Source organism: Symphalangus syndactylus, chromosome 11 (assembly GCF_028878055.3).
Source record: "Symphalangus syndactylus isolate Jambi chromosome 11, NHGRI_mSymSyn1-v2.1_pri, whole genome shotgun sequence".
NCBI classification, from domain to species: domain Eukaryota; kingdom Metazoa; phylum Chordata; class Mammalia; order Primates; family Hylobatidae; genus Symphalangus; species Symphalangus syndactylus.
Genome location: NC_072433.2, coordinates 50,219,442 through 50,237,768, shown reverse-complemented (window position 1 = coordinate 50,237,768; position 18,327 = coordinate 50,219,442). Strand labels below are relative to the sequence as shown.

Genomic DNA, 18,327 nt, shown 5'->3' with positions numbered 1-18,327 from the left:
TTTTACAATTTTTTGTTTGTTTCTTTGTTTTTGTTTCTTTGTTTGAGATGGAATCTCCCTCTATCTCCCAGGCTGCAGTGCAGTGGCACAATCTTGGCTTACTGCAACCTCTGCCTCCCAGGCTCAAGCAATTCTCCTGCCTCAGCCTCCTGAGTAGCTGGAATCACAGGCATGTGCCACCACATCCGGCTAATTTTTGTATTTTTAGTAGAGACGGGGTTTCGCCATGTTGTCCATGCTGGTCTCCAACTCCTGAACTCACGTGATTTGCCCTCCTCGGCCTCCCAAAGTGCTGGGATTACAGGGGTGAGCCACCATAAAATGGATTCTTTTAAAATGGTTTAAACAAACCATTTTCATATAAGTTTGAACTGAATTTTAAATGTGAACTTATCCAATGGAATTTTGACACCTCTTCATATAATTCCTGTAATTTGCAGAGGCCTATGCCAGACCCAAAGTGGCATCATAATTTGTAGTTTATTGAAAATGCCTGCTTATGCATTCCATTTCTGTATCTTTAATAACAAGAAGAAAAACTATTTAAAAATTGCCCTCCTTATTAAGATTTGATTTATCTGAAAGTTTATATAAAAGTAGCACTCTTCTCTGTTGAACATGATTATCTTCATACATTTAATTTCCATTTTTTAGGCCATGATAACTCCTTGAAGAATTCTAAACTCTCTGAGGAACTCTAACTCCCTGGCCTTCTTTATTGCAATGTCCATATGCACATTTTATCTTGCAATAATTTACTGATAGTTTGCTGCCTGAGCATCTACGGTTCGCGTCCCAGTGCTCAGGCAAGGAGGTTAATATTTGTGCAGAAGCTCCAAGAGTGACTGGGGATGAACAGGCCCAGAGGTGTCGGTGCCGCCCCAATACAAAGACCCTCCTTTGACCCCAGGGCTGAGAACACTGCAGCTGCTGCCCCTGCCACCTCCCGTCCCAGCCCCCGGGTGTCTGGGCTGCTCCAGGGATGTGCGTGCTAAGGGCAGCTAGACCAGCTATCTCCAGTCATGTGCCCGTGGTGCCTCAAGGCCTGTTCCTGTCCACCTTGTGTCCCAGTGTATCCATTCTGCCCGTGCGCAGGCTCCACTGTCTCACAGGACTGCACTTACAAAACATAGGTTCAAATAAAAAATTGTTCAGAATGTCGATAGGATGGATTTCTTACACCAGGCCCCAGCCCTCTGAAAGCAGGTCCCTATGGGACTGCTCTGCCCTGGGGCCCAAGAAGCTGGCCATTCCACAGAAATAAAAATGAATACAACTGCTTCTGTTACTTAACACTGAGGACTTAGTGCTGAGAAACTTTGTTTTCTAAAATCACAAATAGGAGAGACTTTGCTTTCTGGGAGCCTATCTACAGGAATGAGGCTTCCCCCTCTTGCCTGGGGAGCTGAACCATTTTGCCACAAAGAAACAGCCTGAAAGTTCCTCCTCAGTTACAGGAAAGAGGTTTGGGGACACAGCATGGGTCTCACATTCCATTAAAAACAGGCCGTGAGTCTCTCAGTCAGGCTTGATGGTTCCCCTTTTACATGGCTATGTTTTGAGCTCATAAAAATGAATTAAATTAGATTTTACCTAAGCTTGGCATGCCCTCAAATCCTATAATAGCTACGTTTTGAGTTTTTGGGAAGAACCTCATGTCTGTGCTGGTGGATGGTCTTCCTTGCTGAAGCAAGATCGTATCTGTGCCTTTGAAAGACAGAAGTGATACTCTGGTGGACTTTATCAGACAAACTTTATGACCAGGACAAACATGGCTGTGAAGAGGTCACACTGGGCTGTGCCAGGAAAAAAGAAGCAGCTGCAACCATAGGGATCTTCATGGAAAGAGTCAGCCCAGCTGTCCTTGAGCAACCAGGCCCATGTTACCTAAGCCTTGGTGGCTTCTTCCCCAGGGACACAGAGGTGCTGCATTTCACAGTGACTTTGCTATTTCAGATCAATTTCACCTCCTTCTCTAACAAGGCCTCACAAATGTACTGAGAGCTAGAGAGGACAAGTATAAAACCACAATGCTATCGGTGGTTCCTGGGATTGGAACAGGTGTGTAGGAAAAATTCACTGTCTTCTATGGGTGACTTTTTAAATGTGAGTGTATTACTTTTATAATAATCATGTTAAGAAGGTCTCAATCAGGAGTGACGCCACACAGGAAAAAGATGGGAACCACTCTCTTAACTCAAACTCTTATTTACATGTAAGAGTCATGTAGTAACTCCAGTAAGACCCCTTGCCGTGTACCTTGGCATTTCCTTAAGTATATTTACTCAGCGAAGAAAGAGGCGTGATAACCTAATTCGATGTGTGAATCTGGATTGAACATGTACCCAGAAAACTCAACAGCCACGAAGCTATCCTTGGAACAATTTCAGTGTCCATGGACACACTTTAGTTTTGCAATAATTTACTGACACTTTGCTTCCTGAGCACCTATGGCTCCTGTCCATTCAGGCCAGGGAGTTATTCTTGTTAATTTGTGTAAATGGTACCGTGATTGGTGTGAGAATTCTCCTTCATTAGTAAGAGATCCATGCTGAGATAAGCAGGTGAAGTGTCACGATGTCTGCCTCTTTCTAGAGGTGACAGAGACATATGTATTTTTAAAACATGATTATTAATTTAGACAAAGCACATAAAGGCTTTATTTCACATTCCGTTTCTTTATATGCTTTCTTCACCAGGAGGAAATCACCTCAGTGTCAGGAATGAATGAGTCTGCCCCTCAATTCCAGCTTGCTCAACACACAGGGAAACAAAGTCCTGACAAAGGGAATGACTCTCTGGAGACTGAGCTGCAGCCCTGGGTGTATGTTCGTTTAGCAGTTCTGATGGCACCTGACCCAGCCCTCTCTTTGCATACCCCATCAGAAACTCCCTTTTATGAAAAAAATCATTGAGGATCTTGGCCATGCAATGTCCTCACCAGCTTCCTTTAAATCCACTTCTGGCCCGCCAAGAACAAGAGTTCTTCAGAACCTGGCATTTTAAATGAAGAGGTCAGGCAGGTCACGAGGAAAGTCTCATTGTCCCCATTGCTCTGTCACTGCTGCATCTCTGAGACATCACAGACATGGACACCAGGCCTGCTTGTCTCTCAAACTGCCCTTAGATCCAAAGAGGGAGGAACCAGGATAAAGGGCTCTTATTTTCCTGAGAAAAGCCTGGCCCCTGAGCACCTGGCTTGGGGCTCTATTCATTGTTTATGACAGCCAATGACTTCTCTGGGTTACAGAGGAAGGACAGGGTCCTGAGAGACCCATCACCGACAGGGAGACCACTTCGAGGCTTTGCAGCCCCAGTCCGTGCTTCTCCACCAAACCCCAACAGCAGTGAACTCCCTTTGCGCTGACATCTGTGGAAAGCAGGGAAAGCCCTGGCTCGCAAAGCCCTGAAGTCCTATGGAGCTGACGTTCCCTGAGTGATGGTGTGAGCTGAAGGAACTCAAGTATGGGCCATAGGCCACAACCTGACCTGGGCCTGGGTGGACACTTAGGGGACACATGTAGTCACAATCCCACCCTCCCATTCTCCTTCTCAGAGGAAGGAAGCGGGCACCCATCTGCCTCATCTCTGTCCCGTGGTGAAGATGGGGAGTTTCGGAGGACCTTTTGTGTAAATTTCACCAGCTCAGATCTCCTGCAGGGATGGGGCCCACCATGCTCCCGGTGCTGCCAGAAGCCCTGAGCCCCTCCAGGGTTCCTGGGTTTGAGCCAGCCCTGTGTCATCCGCAGGAGCTGAATATCCCAGCAATGGATAGAATTAGATGGAAAGAGCTCTCAATTTGGCCTGAGACTGTCCCCAGATACTCAGGAAAAACAAGATGTCCCACACAGTGGGTGGCAGGTGAGTGGCAGGTTATAGGCCCTGAGTTTGAGTTTGTTTCCCTGTGAGACAGGCCCAGCCCCTCACTCCATTTATACACTGGATTTTAAATGATGCAAGATAAGAGGAATTTTCTGGTCCCAAGAGCAGGAGGAAGGGATTTTCTGGGGTTTCCTGAGTCCAGATTTGCATAAGATCTCCTGCGTGTGCATTGTTCTTTGAGGACCATTCTCTGACTCACCAGGTAAGTGGTTGAATTCTAATCTCTGTAATGAGCCTTGCAGCCAATACCAGTTCTGAACTCTACGTGGTGACCAGGGGCCAGGACCTTTATAAGGTGGAAAGCTTGATGTCCTCCCCAGACTCAGCTCCTGGTGAAGCTCCCAGCCATCAGCCATGAGGGTCCTGTATCTCCTCTTCTCATTCCCCTTCATATTCCTGATGCCTCTTCCAGGTGAGATGGGCCAGGGAAATAGGAGAGTTGGAAAAACGAAAGAATGGGGTAGAGGCTGTCCATATCCTCTCTAATTTCCCCTAACCTTCCCTCCCTTTCTCTCTCCTTCCCTCCTCTATCTCTATCTCTCTCCTGCCTCTCTCTCACTCCTCTACCTCTCCTGCCTCTCTCTCACTCCTCTACCTCTCCTGCCTCTCTCTCTCTCCTGCCTCTGTCTCTCTCCCTCCATCTTTCTCTCTCCTGCCCCTGGCTCTCTCTCTCCTGCCTCTCTCTCCTGCCTGACTTTCTTTCCCTCCTCTGTCTGTCTCTCTCCTACCTTTCTCTCTCTCTCTCCTGTACCTCACTCTTTCTTTCTCTATTTCTCTTTCTCCTGCCTCTCTCTCCCTCCTCGCTCTCTCCTACCTCTCTCTCTCCTGACTCTCTCTCCTATATCTCTCTCTCCTGCCTCTCTCTCCCTTCTCTATCTCTCTCCTGCCTCTCTCTCTCTATCTCTCTCTGCCTTGACCCTTGCTCTCTCCCTCTCTCGCTCCTGTCCCCTCTCTATCTCTCTCTCCTGCCTCTCTCTCCCCACTCCCTCCTGCCTCTTTCTCTGTTTCCCTCTGTCTCTCTGTTTTCACTATCTCTCTCTCTCCCTCTCTCCCCCAGTGCTGGTCTTTCTTTCTCTTTCTCTTTCTTCTACACACACTTTTAGACTGAGTAGACCACATATCTTACTTAATTTAACCAAGCATTGGTTCAATATAGGAGGAGTTTGAGAACCCAGTGGACACCCCACTCTCTCTTTTAGGCCAATATGAAGGGGCCCAGTAGCTTGTAAACCTCATCTCCTCACTGCTTTCCACTCTGTGACTGCTAAGATTATGGTTGAAACCTGTTAGGTGACTTTTTAAAAATAAAAGTCAGAAATGTTATTTTATTCAAAGAAAGAAGTACAGAATGTCACTTTCTAAATTTTTATATTTAAAGGGTAGATATTGCAACCTAGAGAATTCCAGAAAATCACAAGCCCCAGCCTATACTGTGGGAACTACTGCTGCAGACACTCTGCCCCTAGGACTTTTCCTATCAGAGGCCCTGAGAACAGTCCCTGCCACGAGGCCACTGCAGGTTCACAGGACAGGGACGGCCCATGGAAAGCAACTTTTAAACCTGGATGCCTAACCTTCATTTTCTCCTTGATATTATGGAAAAAAACAGAAAACACGAAAGGATAAAAGAGGGAGAGTGGAAGGGAAAGATGGAGAGAGAGGGAAAAAGAAAATCTGAGACTGAAACCTAAAGTAACTGATGAGATAGATGCTATATTGTAAAAGCCTCATTTTATCAATTTTGTTTAAGGATCCTGGGTTACAAGGGAACCATGGGGCTCTGAGAGGCACCAGAGTCCTTGATATTTTCCAACACGTAGGAGAGTACCAGGAAAAAAGGAAGGAAGGAATGAAGGAAGGAAGGAAGGGAGGGAGGGAGGGAGGAAGGAAGGAAGGAAGGAAGGAATGGAGGGAGGGAAGATGGAAGGAAGGAGGGAGGAAAGAACAAAAAAAGAAGGGTAACGTTAGGACGGGGACTTAGATATAAGAAATAAGCCATTTCAAAAGCTTATTACTACAGTTAATTGTGGTTTTCAATTGTAAGTTGCTCCATGTTAAGTTCATATTAGACAGCTCCAGCCCAGTGAGTTTCATGATTTTATTCCATCTCAGTTCAAATACTTAACAGACTAAATGATTTGGGAAGCAAAAGTTACTGGCCTATGTGTTAAAATGGAGGTAGAGTGCCTTTTAGGCTATCTACTTGCGGTGGAGCTTCAATTCATAAGGGATCCTTGAGAAGCTCCTACCAGACCCCACCTGGAGGTCCCGGTTACTCAGGAGAGATCAGGGTCTTTCACATGCAAGTTTTACAAAACTAAGCATCCCCCAAACCACAGCAGTGCCAGTTTCGGTGTCAGAAACTTAGATCCAAATGATTAACTCACATCTCATTATCACGATGGAAAAGCCCAGGCTTGGGAAAGAAGCCCGCTGCGGATTTACTCAAGGCGATAATGACACAGGGTTTGTGTCTTTCCAACATGGGTTTTGAGTTCTAACACGCTGTTTGCTCTTTTTGTGTGTTTTTGGTGATATAAGGAATCCTGTTACCTGCATTAGGAGTGGTGCCATATGTCATCCAGTCTTTTGCCCTAGAAGGTATAAATAAATCAGCACCTGTGGTCTCCCTGGAACAAAGTGCTGCAAAAAGCCATGAGGAGGCCAAGAAGCTGCTGTGGCTGATGTGGATTCAGAAAGGGCTCCTTCAGCAGAGACATGCAACATGTAAACCAAATTAAACTGCGGTGTTCAAAGACACAGAATCTAGATTCTAGTAATTGTGGCCATTTCGTGGTGTTGGTTTGGGCAGGCCAATCTGACATCCTGGGAATGTCCTTCTCTGCTCTTCAGATCAGTCCAGTGATCAGGGACACCACAGTGGGGCTTGGAGTGCTTTCCAGGGTCACAGGCATCTGTTCCAGTTGTGTCCCTTGACATTCCCAAGTTATTCCTGGCATTTTCCTAGAATGGGTGCTTTGTTCCTCCTGAATCCTCTCCTTGCATGCCCTCACCTACCCCACACCTTCTGTAAAAAAAGCCAGCCCAACTCAAAGACAACTTCCCTCATGGAATCATAGTGGATCTGCCAAAGGAGGGGATGCCCAGTCCTGTTCTTAGCATCCTTCTTCTGGTTAAGGTTTCTTATGCAATTATGTCTCCTACAGAGGTGCATGAATTTTTAATCCTTCATTTAGCTATGAGATTTCTACTAGTGTGGACTTTGTCTTATTCATTCATGTGCTGGCCATTCCTAAACTATTTTATAAATTGGATGTGAAAATGGAGTTGTACAAGGGTTTCCTTACATACTCGCTTCTTCCGGTTAAAGGTTCTTATGCAATTATGCCTCCTACAGAGGTGCATGAATTTTTAATTCTTCAATTAGCTATGAGATTTATTTCTTTTTCTTTTTTTTTTTTTTTTTTTGAGATGGAGTCTCCCTCTGTTACCCAGACTGGAGTGCAGTGACACAATCTTGGCTCACTGCAACCTGGGCCTCCTAGGTTCAAGCAATTTTCCTGCCTCAGACTCCTGAGTAGCTGGGACTACAGGCGCATGCCAGCACACCCAGTTAATCTTTGTATTTTTAGTAGAGATGGGGTTTCACCATGTTGGCCAGGATGGTCTCGATCTCCTGGCCTTGTGGTCTGCCCGCCTCAGCCTTCCAAAGTGCTGGGATTACACGTGTGAGCCACCGTGCCCGGCCGAGATTTTTACTAGTTTGGACTTTGTCTTATTCATTTATGTGCTGGTCATTCATAATCTATTTCATAAATTGGATGGCAAAATGCAGTTGTACAAGGGTTTCCTTACATACAAACATAATAAGATCCAAGTAAATGCTGTTAAAAACAAGTCTTTTTGAGGGCACAATTAAATGAGGACAATATAGCATGGGACACAAGCAGAGGGGAGCAAACCTCAAGAAGAAAGATGGATTGACTCTAACGGGAAACATCAAGAGAGCTCCCTGGCCCTGCTCTCTCTCCTTGGGAGAGTTTGGTCCTTAAATCATGAACTCTGCGGGTGTATCCTACATGCATAAGAAGCTCTCTATTTCTTCACATTAACTCTGCACTATAATTTCACATTAACTCTGCATTATAGCTAAATCTTATTAAATGTGATATCACCTTCCTCTGGGAAAATGTGCTTCAGTTCCAAAATAATCCATCGTCTTTCGTAGTCTCAAGATTGAAAAAAGGTAATCAGACCTTGTTAGAGTAAAAGCATTTTATTATTATTATTACACTTTAAGTTTTAGGGTACATGTGCACAATGTGCAGGTTTGTTACATATGTATCCATGTGCCATGTTGGTGTGCTGCACACGTTAACTCATCATTTAGCATTAGGTATATCTCCTAATGCTGTCCCTCACCCCTCCACCCACCCCACAACAGTCCCTGGAGTGTGATGTTCCCCTTCCTGTGTACATGTGTTCTCATTGTTCAATTCCCATCTATGAGTGAGAACATGCAGTGTTTGGTTTTTTGTCCTTGCGATAGTTTACTGAGAATGATGTTTTCCAGTTTCATCCATGTCCCTACAAAGGACATGAGCTTGTCATTTTTTATGGCTGCATAGTATTCCATGGTGTATATGTGCCACATTTTCTTAATCCAGTCTATTGTTGTTGGACATTTGGGTTGGTTCCAAGTCTTTGCTATTGTGAATAGTGCCGCAATAAACATACGTGTGCATGTGTCTTTATAGCAGCATGATTTATAGTCCTTTGGGTATATACCCAGTAATGGGATGGCTGGGTCAAGTGGTATTTCTAGTTCTAGATCCCTGAGGAATTGCCACACTGACTTCCACAATGGTTGAACTAGTTTACAGTCCCACCAACAGTGTAAAAGTGTTCCTATTTCTCCACATCCTCTCCAGCACCTGTTGTTTCCTGACTTTTTAATGATGGCCATTCTAACTGGTGTGAGATGGTATCTCATTGTGGTTTTGATTTGCATTTCTCTGATGGCCAGTGATGATGAGCATTTTTTCATGTGTTTTTTGGCTGCATAAATGTCTTCTTTTGACAAGTGTCTGTTCATGTCCTTCGCCCACTTTTTGATGGGGTTGTTTGTTTTTTTCCTGTAAATTTGTTTGAGTTCATTGTAGATTCTGGATATTAGCCCTTTGTCAGATGAGTAGGTTGCAAAAATTTTCTCCCATTCTGTAGGTTGCCTGTTCACTCTGATGGTAGTTTCTTTTGCTGTGCAGAAGCTGTTTAGTTTAATTAGATCCCATTTGTCAATTTTGGCTTTTGTTGCCATTGCTTTTGGTGTTTTAGACATGAAGTCCTTGCCCACACCTATGTCCTGAATGGTATTGCCTAGGTTTTCTTGTAGGATTTTAATGGTTTTAGGTCTAACATTTAAGACTTTAATCCATCTTGAATTAATTTTTGTATAAGGTGTAAGGAAGGGATCCAGTTTCAGCTTTCTACATATGGCTAGCCAGTTTTCTCAGCACCATTTATTAAATAGGGAATCCTTTCCCCATTGCTTGTTTTTGTCAGGTTTGTCAAAGATCAGATAGTTGTAGATATGCGGCATCATTTCTGAGGGTTCTGTTCTGTTCCATTGATCTATGTCTCTGTTGTGGTACCAGTACCATGCTGTTTTGGTTATTACTGTAGCCTTGTAGTATAGTTTGAAGTCAGGTAGCGTGATGCCTCCAGCTTTGTTCTTTTGGCTTAGGATTGACTTGTTGATGCAGGCTCTTTTTTGGTTCTATATGAACTTTAAAGTAGTTTTTTCCAATTCTGTGAAGATAGTCATTGGTAGCTTGATGGGGATGGCATTGAATCTATAAATTACCTTGGGCAGTATGGCCATTTTCACAATATTGATTCTTCCAACCCATGATCATGGAAAGTTCTTCCATTTGTTTGTATCCTCTTTTATTTCATTGAGCAGTGGTTTGTAGTTCTCCTTGAAGAGGTCCTTCACATCCCTTGTAAGTTGGATTCCTAGGTATTTTATTCTCTTTGAAGCAATTATGAATGGGACTTCACTCATGATTTGGCTCTCTGTTTGTCTGTGATTGGTGTACAAGAATGCTTGTGATTTTTGTACATTGATTTTGTATCCTGAGACTTTGCTGAAGTTGCTAATCAGCTTAAGGAGATTTTGGGCTGAGACGATGGGGTTTTCTAGATATACAATCATGTCATCTGCAAAGAGGGACAATTTGACTTCCTCTTTTCCTAATTGAATACCCTTTATTTCCTTCTCCTGCCTGATTGCCCTGGCCAGAACTTCCAGCACTATGTTGAATAGTAGTGGTGAGAGAGGGCGTCCCTGTCTTGTGCCAGTTTTCAAAGGGAATGCCCATTCAGTATGATATTGGCTGTGGGCTTGTCATAGATAGCTCTTATTATTTTGAGATACGTCCCATGAATACCTAATTTATTGAGAGTTTTTAGCATGAAGGTTGTTGAATTTTGTCAAAGGCCTTTTCTGCATCTATTGAGATAATCATGTGGTTTTTGTCTTTGGTTCTGTTTATATGCTGGATCTTTCAAAGCATGTAACAGATCAGGCCACTTCCCGGGTCAAAAGCCTCCAATGACTCCTCCTGTCTCTCAGAAGAGTCAAAGTCCTTCGTGTATTTCTCAAAGCCTTACATGATATGGATGTGTCCCAGGCCCACTCATTCTCTAACCCCTCTCACCACTCTCCTGTGGCTTCCTCTGCTCCATCCACATGGTCCTCCTCATTGTCCCTCAGCTGTGTCAAGCTCAGCCCTCTGGATCTGCCATCCCAGTGCCTGGAATCCTCTTCCCCGATTGCCCCTGTGGTGAGTTCTCAGCTCCTTCAGCTCTGCACTCATGATGCCTTCTCTGACTCAACTAAAGAAGGAGAACCCTATTCCCAAGCAGTATTTTCCTTCCACTTTCCCTGTATTATTGTCCCCAATAACACTTGTCATCACACTGTGCATTTTGCTTGCTGATTTGTATACTGCCTATCTAGACAGACTAGAATAAAATCACAAGGACCTGTGTCTGTTTCCCCACTGTAGCCCCAGCACCTGAGTCTATAGCCCTCACAACTGTACTGCAAGCACCTAGAAGGGTCCTGAACTCAGAGTCTCAGAGTAGGCATTTCCCTAATGTTGAGTAAATGAATGCCTGCATGCCCACACCCCTGAGCCTCTGCTCATGGGCCCTCTCTACCTAGGATGACAGCATCCACTTCTCCAATGGTTCCTTTTTAAAAAAAATTATGTATGTATGTATGTATGTACGTATGTATGTATGTATTTATTTATTTATTTATTTTTGAGACGGACTCTCACCCTGTTGCCCAGACTGGAGTGCAGTGGTGCGATCTCGGCTTACTGTAAGCTCCGCCTCCCGGGTTCATGCCATTTTCCTGCCTCAGCCTCCCGAGTAGCTGGGACTACAGGCACCCGCCACCATGCCCGGCTAATTTTTTGTATTTTTAGTAGAGACGGGGTTTCACCATGTTAGCCAGGATGGTCTCGATCTCCTGACCTCGTGATCGGCCTGCCTCAGCCTCCCAAAGTGCTGGAATTACAGGCATGAGCCACCCCGCCCAGCCTGGTTCTTACTTCAAGGACTAGCTCAGTGTTGCCTGATCTCGGTGACATCAGAGATAAGGCAACACTTTTTACTTTATCTCCATCTGACATCGCTTTTTGTCCATCTCACCCCAGCAGAATTCTACACCTTCTTTTGGGTACTGCCATCATATTTTACATGCACTTCTGTAATAATGCTCACCCTATTAAATTACTGTCCTGTTTTTTTTAAAATGTGTATAAGAAGTACATGAATACATTCACAATATTAAACATAGGTAAAGTGAAGACGTCTATTACACTCTAAATCTATCTTTCCTTCCCAGAAGGAATCTTGCCTAGGAATTTACATACATATATAGAAATAAAAATGTAAAGTTTTGTTTTGAGTGTGTATGTGTACTTTTTTATATATACATTTTATATTAGTATTTGCAACTTTTCCATGAAATACTTTGGACAACTGTCCATTTAATTTTATTTAATTTTTATTTTGTGTAGGTACATAGTAGGTGTATATATTTGTGGTGTGCATGAGATGTTTTGAAACAGGCATGCAATGCGTAATAACCACATCAGGGAGAATGGAGTATCCTTTCCCTCAATCATTTATCCTTTGTGTTACAAACAATCCAATTACATTATTTTAATTATGAAATATACAATTAAGTTATTATTGACTAGAGTCACCCTGTCATTGTATAAAATAGTAGGTGTTATTCATTCTGTCTATTTTTTTGTACTCATTAACCATCTCCACCTCCCCTCACCCTTCCACTACCCTTCCCATCCTCTGGTAACCATCCTTCCAGTCTCTATGTACATGAGTTCAATTCAACTCATGGACACTTTATACCTGTATATATTCTCCATTTCAAAAAACTTCAGCATTGAATAACATAGACTTGCATGGTGGTTTAGTTAGCTATTCTCCATCTTATAGATATTTAGATGGTTTTCATTATTGCAACAATGCCTCAGTGAATGTTCTTATACTGGTCTCTTAGTGCAGATATATTTTTGTAGACTAGATACCTAAATGGGAAATAGAGGCTCTGAAAAGAGTACAGATTTTAATCTACCAATTTGCCCTCTAAAAAGCCTGCAGAAACAACACTTCCATGAAAACAGAATATTTCCAGTGTTTTTAATGTCTGCATATTTACTGGGAGAAAATGTCTCATTTAAGTTTTATTTTTTATTTCTCTGATTATTACTGAAGTTGAAAATGTTTGTGTCTATTTACTGGAAATTAGATTCTCTTCCCCTTTGACTTGTCTGTCCATATTTGGAGGCTCATTTTTCTTTCCTACTGCTGTCAGTTTCTTTCTTTCTTTCTTTCTTTCTTTCTTTCTTTCTTTCTTTCTTTCTTTCTTTCTTTCTTTCTTTCTTTTTTTTTTGAGACGGAGTTTCACTCTTGTCTCTTGTTGCCCAGGCTGGAGTGCAGTGGCATGATCTCTTCTCACTGCAACGTCTGCTTACTGTGTTCAAGTGATTCTCCTGCCTCAGCCTCCTGAGTAGCTGGGATTACAGGCGCATGCCAACATGCCCAGCTAATTTTTTGTATTTTTAGTAGAGATGAGGTTTCATCATATTGGCCAGGGTGGTCTCGAGCTCCTGACCTCAGGTGATCCACCCGCCTCAGCCTCCCAAAGTGCAGGGATTACAGGGGTGAGCCCCCGCGTTCGGCCTGCTGTCAGTATGTTTCTATGTCTCTGCTTGTCTTACTTGACTGTGAACACTTGTGGGGTGTTCATCACATTAACCTCAGGTTCTCCCTTCCAAGACACATAGCTGGTGCTTAATGAATGTTTATTCAGTTGCGTTATGGAAGTCATAAATATTACCCTTAACATAGTTGTCACTGTCATCTTCATCATCATCACTATTCATTTAAACTTACTGTATGCTAAGCACTGCCTTAAGAGGTATGCATCCATTGTCCCTAATTTTCATATTACCTCACCCAACATGGTCACTATTGATATCTCTGTTTTATAGATAAGCAGATGAGATGGAAACTACCTAGGCTGTCCAAGTACACTGAGCACACTCAGCTCTGGGGAGGTGAGCTTATGAAACTAGTGCTTCTCCTTCACAGCTGTGGTCTTCATCCTGGCTACACGTTGGAATCATCTAAACAGGCTAGGCTTGGTGATTCATGCCTATAATCCCACTATTTTGGGAGGCTGAGGTGGGAGCATCACTTGAGGCCAGGAGTTTGAGACCAGTCTGGGCAACATAGTGAGACCTCGTCTCTATAAAAGCATTTTTAAAAAATCACCCAGGTGTGGTGGTGCATGCCTGTGGTCCCAGCTGCTCCGGAGGCTGAGGTGGGAGGATTGATTGAGCCCAAGAGTCAAGGCTGCAGTGAGCTATGATCATGCACTGCACTCCAGCTTGGGCAATAGAGTGAGGCTATGTCTTTAAAAATAATAATAATGATGTTAATAATAATAATAAAATTTTCAAAATAGAATTACATAAACATTATTTTAAAAGATTCCTTTATTCCAGCCCTACTCTAGGCCAATCAATTCAGAATCTCAGGGAATGGGTCTGGAGAAGTAACATTAAAAAACAAACAAACGAAAAAAAACCCTCAAAGCCTGTAGGTGATTCTGATGCACTGAAATAATGGGAGCCATTGGTCTACATCAGAAGTACAGAAACTTTTTCTGTGAAAGACCAAATAGTAAATATTTTAGATTTTGCAGGCCGTGAAGTCTCTGTGGCAACTACTCAACTTGGCTGTCGAGACACAGAAAAAAAAATGAGCATGGTTGTGTTTCAGTAAAACCTTATTCACAAAAACAAATGGCAGCCACATTGGGCCCATGGACTGCAATATTGGCCACTGAGCCAATAGCACCCAAGAGTTTCTATCATAATACCTTGACAAGCCTGCAATTTAAGACTGTCCCAGTCAAACCATGATCTCTGATCACATTAAGCATCATGGTCATTCTCCATGGATGATGGCTTAAGAATCCTTGCCCGATCTCGAGAGAGTCTGCTTCAGTGGGTCTGGGCCTGGGAGTCTGCATTATAATACAGGTCATTATGATGTAGGTAGTAGACCTTATGGATCACACTGGAAGAATCACTGATCTACTGAAGCATAATTGTTCCTGGCAAGCAGCAAAAGCTTGGCTGAAGAAGCAGAACTGGCTCTTATTCAAAAATCCTTTAAGATCACAGATAGACATTCTGTGCCCCCCACCTGCCTTATGTTCCAGCATCCTGCCTCCAGTGTTCTGAAACCTTTCACGCCCCAGCATCAAACCCTCCCAGACTGAATGTTGACAGAGAAGAAAGAAAGCTATCCCTCCTCTTTAACTCTGAAATTAGTCAAAGACCAAAGTCCTTGTTTATTTCAAAATATTGAAAAAGAAAGTGACTGTTTAACCACCTACATAATAAAACTGATGCTGATATTTATCTCTCTCTCTCTCTCTCTCTCTCTCTCTCTCGTGTGTGTGTGTGTGTGTGTGTGTTTCAGCAGTTGTAAAATGGAGCGTCCATTCTCCTGTCATCAGCTTTAAAGCTATGTGGCAGTTGAATGCAATCATTTCTGTTTCCCGACCTCTTTAACATCCATTATTTCTCTGTTGTCTGCATCTAATAGTCACAATCCTTTTAGTTGTTGATGGCTTGGCGATTACCCGGGCTACCGCTTTAGGATTACATCCAAATGCATCTGAACAGTTGAATTTACTTACTGTTTTCCTCCTAAAAGCTTTTTAACATGATCCAGCTGGGACGGTTGCATCAGGAGAATCATTATTTGCAGCTCTCTTTTTTGAGAGATGGAAATAAATTTCCCAAAAGATGAAAGCAAACTGTTCAGAGTAGATCTGCAGTGTGACTTTTTGTTCTCTCTCCTTTTTACATTCCATTTTCACAATTTTCCTCAGGAATGACTCTTCTCCTGGGAAATAGGAATGTTTTAAATTGCACAATTGGGTCAAATCAATATTTAGAGTGGTTTGAACTTTCAGCCTTTTGCTGGATTTTGGCAGTATCATTTTACACTATAAATCTCTTTTCCCAGGTAACCTATAATATTAATATTAAACATTATTCACAGCTTTCTAACACCCCCCTATTTCACTCAGCTATCAGCAAAACAAATAGTACCCAAGAGTTAAAAAGTTGCTATTCTTCTAAAGCGCAAGCACTTTTATGTTAAAATGGTATTGCTGTGTGTTCTCAATATCTATATACCTACCTACCTGTGCATGTAGTAGCTTTCAACATTGTAATTAGACATTGAAACTGCACCGTGCAAGCATAATGCACACACAGAGATTTGTAAAGCAGCTGTGACAAGTGCATGGTATGGTAAAGCAACTTTACAATAGCTAGGACAAATTCTACCATCTATTCATGGAGGGTTTCAAATAAAAAATTAGATAGAAGAATCTAAACCCTTTCATGCAGGAGGATTGCACGGATGATGAAATCTGTCATACCTCTCCTCCCTCGTAGAGTTATTTGAAGATGGCATTTAATACTGGAAGGCTTATAGCATGGGGAAGCCAATCTTCCTGGGTTGAAATCCCAGCCTAGCTGCTGTGTGATCTGGGGCAAGTTGCTTTACCTCTCTGAGGCTCAGTGACTCTGTTACATTATAGGAATAATAGGAAGACATTCACATCATGACGTTCTAGTGAGGATTAAGTGAGGTCCCAGATGTCAGGCTTCAGACATAGCTTCCTCATGTGAGAATTATAACCAGAGTGTAATGATGAGAAGGAAAAGAGATAAGTAATTATTACCAGGGAGACTGTCTGAAACACACACAGCAATTACAATCTTCTCTAATGAACTGGCTTGGTTAATAGCATCTACATCCACTCAGCTATGCTAGTAAAAAATTGAGAAGCTGTACTTTAAACCCCTGCCCTTCTTGTACCCCCACCTTCCATGATTAATTGGTCCCCAAATTGTGCCATTCACCCTCCCAAGTAACTTTCAAATTCTGCCTCCCCGTCTTCATCCTCCCTGCCGCTACCTCAGCCCAGGCCCTTACTAGCATTTATCCAGATGAATGCAAGAACCTCTTAACCAGTTTCACTGTCTTCAGCTAGGATCCTCCATGAATCATCACTAGCCATATTTTGCAGAATAGGAAATTGAGGCACAGAAAAGTTTGACAAATAGCCACAAATCACACAGCTGGTAAGTGGTGTTGCTGGAATCCCAACCCAGGCAGTCTGGTCTCAGAATTTTCTGCTCTATTTGGAATACTGGGTTCACTGCGTCATGTGGATAAACCCAGCGGTGGCTTTAAGCCTCATGTTTGTACCTCTGGTGAGTCTGATTTCTACATTGACAAATCTTTCATCAGAGCTGTTACTTGATTCTGCAAGAGCTTCAAGGAGTAGCCAAGGGACCACTGCACAGGAAGAGAGAGGGAGGAGGAAAAGAGGGAAGCCGTGGAGCTTTCAGCCCCACATCCCCATTCTCTGGAGAGGGAAGAGGGGCTGATAGTGGAATTAATCATTGATCATTCCTATGTGATGAAGCCGTTACAAAAATCCCTGAACTATGAAGGTTGGCGGAGCTTCTGGGTTGGTGAACACATCTGAGTGCCTGGGTTATGCACCCCAACTCCATGGGGATGGAAGCTCCTGCACTTGGGTCTTTTCCAGACCTTGCCCCATGCATCTTTTCATCTGGCTATTCCTCCCTTTCCTTTATTGTATCTCTTGTTAATTACATGGTAAATGTAAGTTAAAAAAAATAGGAGGGATCTAGATTAGGGATGGGCAAGCTAGGGATCCACATCCATTTCAACATTCCAGGAGTCTACTGGATGGGGCCAGGCAGGGGGCATTTCCAGGTTGGGATGATGCTTGGATTCTGCTAGGAAGCAGGCTGCTTGCTCAGGCAGATGTGATGTTGTAGGACCACAGTGTCAATCATCCACGTCCCATTGAAGGATACAACCTGACGGAAGCTGGGACCGAGAGCTTTATCATGTCCTGTGGTCACCGGCACCAGAGTGGCAGGGAAGGTGAACTGAGACACTTAAGACCCAGGACAGGATTGATTGCTGACCAGTCTATAAATCTCAACGCTGTCCTGGGAGACTGACTGTCGTCTGTGCAACCATGATTCTGCAAAAGACACTGAGAGCCCATGCGGCTATGTAATTTGTATATCAACCTGCTCTAAAGGCTGTGGGTGTAGCACTAAGAACACATCTAGAGAGCCTGACATATTACAATCCTGGCATTTGCTTGCTCAGGGCCTACCGTGGCATTTCTCAACTGTGTCTGAGAGATGTCAGTAGCTGTTACAAGAGATGAAAAAGAAATGCAGGGGGTAGCATCATAGTGAAAAGTATCAGAAAAAAATTGATCTCTACCCTTTCTGAATTTAAAAAGGCAGCATGATATCACTGTCTTTGGGATTCATAATGCATCTTAGCATTAACATTCTGGGGTAAAGAATTCTTCTTTAGTTTAGTTTAATATATTCTTGCCTGTATTTATTTGACCAAAGAACTGCTTTTGCCCGGAAGAGCCAGAATATATTGAAAACATTATCCCTTGGGATTTGGTTTGGGAAATACTAATTTAGTTGAACGTAGCGCTAGAACACGCAGTACACAAGAAGGCGGAAAATGAGCAGGCTCATCGGTGTAGACTGTCCACACTGGTGGATTTTACCTGATTCCCAGGATTCTCCACACTAGATTCTGAGCTCTACTAATGTGGGCACCATGTCTATCTTGTTCACTACTCACTCTTACTAAGCCCTTGATGGCTGATGTTTTTGGTATATCCGACACCTTCTTTAAGAACAACTATTGTTCACGAATTTTCCATCTCTCTGACATTTTCATCTTCTTTACTGTTTTCCTGCACTTTCATAACATCCC

The 18,327-nt window shown here is 43.1% G+C and overlaps 1 pseudogene; it reads left to right on the top strand.

The window, feature by feature from the left end:
• The first annotated feature begins 4,230 nt into the window (after nt 1-4,230).
• LOC129457531 (defensin beta 4A-like) lies at nt 4,231-6,541 on the top strand (annotated as a pseudogene).
• The last annotated feature ends 11,786 nt before the right edge of the window (nt 6,542-18,327 follow it).